The following is a 2500-nucleotide window of genomic DNA, read 5'->3' as shown; positions in this document are numbered from 1 at the left end:
GATTAACCGAAGTAACTTGCCCATGTCACGAAAATAATGATTACTCGCCGTTGATTTCCAAAGATCTAGCAAAGAAGATGTTGAATGCACGCACACAAGCACAAATAAAACCACACACACACACACTCATTCAATAACTCATCTATGTATATATGTATGTATGTATATGTGCGTGTATATTTGCTATCAAAAGTATAACTGCTTTTGAGAGTTATCTATTTTATTAATAATTTATCGTATTGGAGATATCTCGCCTTTATGGCTTGCTTCGAACATGTAACCGGTCTACTTCTATACTCATAGATTCGGTGAATGTTCGTCCACACATGTAACAATTATACTTAGAAGACTGTTTAGATTCTCCTTCACAGACGAAGCACTGCACAAAGAAATCTATTGAATGCAATAAACTCTACCAATAACGGAGATAAAAAATGAGAACCTTTTGAAGAAGCTAGTATGGACAACGTTATAGAACTGTATAGACCAAGCTATAAAAAAGTATGGAAAAAGTAATATAACAGCATACATCAAGCGACGTTGCTAATACATAAAACACTACAACTAGTTGCCTATACCCACACATATCTACGTGCATATGTGTGTACGTGTGCGTGTGTGTGCATGTGCGTGTGTATGTACAAATATATGTAGATATATATATATACATATATGTAGAGAGTAAGAGAGAGACACGTTGCTACAGATATATACATATATAAACGTACACAAACAAACGCACACACGTATATATGTATATTTGCATGTATATGCATATATATATGTTTGTGTATATATATATATATGTGTGTGTGTGTGTATGTATATTTGGATGTGTATGTGTGTGTATACATATATATACACATATATACATATACATAGGTATGCATACGTACTCAAAATCACGTAAAGCATTACCATCAACACCACCACCATTACCACCACCAATACCATCACCACCACCACCAACAACACCACCACCAACAACACCAACACCACCAACACCATCACCACCAACACCAACAACACTACCAACACCAACACCAACACCACCATCATCACCACCAGCAGCAATGATAACACAGCAATAAGAACAATAACATTTTAATATTTTCCGATGATTTGGGAGAAGTGCAGAGAAGTTTATCAGCACAAAGTCTGATGGAAACTGGTCAGGATTAAACAGTGAAATGCAGATGCCGATCACAATAGAGAGCATAGCAAAGAATGTAGGCTAAATTGATTTCAATTGGAAATAGTATGTTTTCGTTTTGGGTAATGAAATGATGTGAGGTTTCAGTTCTTTATTGCTTTTGTTAACTAGTCGGAATATAGTACTGTCCAGACCTCCTGGTAGACAGGAATTGGGGCGAGGTTACGAGTAAGATAGCCAGTCTCACTAAGAAATCGGTTGGTGAAAAGCTACCACTGAAAGCTCAAAGAGAAGTGGCGAACGCGTACATTGCCCGCGTTATATTTTACCGCCATTCATAGAATCATGAAGCTATCACGGAAAACTCCTCTCGTCGGCCCAGCAAGCAAATTACACAGCAATCCAGTACGGAGGGTTATAAAGCAGAGTTCTATGCAGCTGAAATCCAAGAGACCCAATCGATGAAATTATTTCATGAGGACTATATAAACCATGAGAGTTCAGGTGGTATGAGAGATAAATATATATTTAACCACTTGTTATCCGCAAGATTACAACCGTTTCGCAGCCTTCATTGTGCAATAAATGTATGATAAATTATTTTACGTCTCTACTGGTATACATAGTACGCGTTGTACAATACAACAGTATATTTTCAATCAATGCCGATAAAGAAAACTAACTAGCTCATTAGATCACCCGAGTTGAAGTGTTAATGTAACCATTACGTTCAAATGATCTGATGTGCTTTCTTTATTAGCATTGTTTTGAAAATATACAATTGCATATTGGTGCAGACATGTGAAATAATTCAATATACACTAAAATTAGTATTACACACCGGAGGCTGCGAAACGATCGTAATCCAGTAGTTAAGTATATATATATATACACCTTTCATACCTAGCCGAGGTTTTATGGTTAGACTGTCGCACTCCCGATCGCGAGATCACAGTTTCAATTCCTAGACTGAGGGGGGTGCACTGTGTTCTTGAGCAAGATACTTCATCTCGTATTGCTCTGCGATGACTTCGACTCCTCAGGAGTGGTACACCGTGCACCTGTTCAGGCAACGTCAATTTGATGGCGAGTGTAAGCCGATGTACAACGCATCCATTTGATGACTATAAGCAAATCATTTGTGCAGGTCCTTTGGCTAAAATCCGAACATTCATACGTCGTCTTCGACGGGGGAGTCCATCATGCGTGTGTGTATACGTACGTGGGAAATTTAACTGATGACCACCGCTGCTACTGTTGCCATTTGTGGTTGTTTTCAGCATCAGAGGCAGACAGAAATAAGGTTTGATATATATATGTGTGTGAGTGTGTGTGTGCGTGTGTGGT

The sequence above is a fragment of the Octopus sinensis genome, linkage group LG15 (genome assembly GCF_006345805.1).
Source record: "Octopus sinensis linkage group LG15, ASM634580v1, whole genome shotgun sequence".
NCBI lineage: Eukaryota > Metazoa > Mollusca > Cephalopoda > Octopoda > Octopodidae > Octopus > Octopus sinensis.
Note: the sequence above shows the minus strand (reverse complement) of the source record.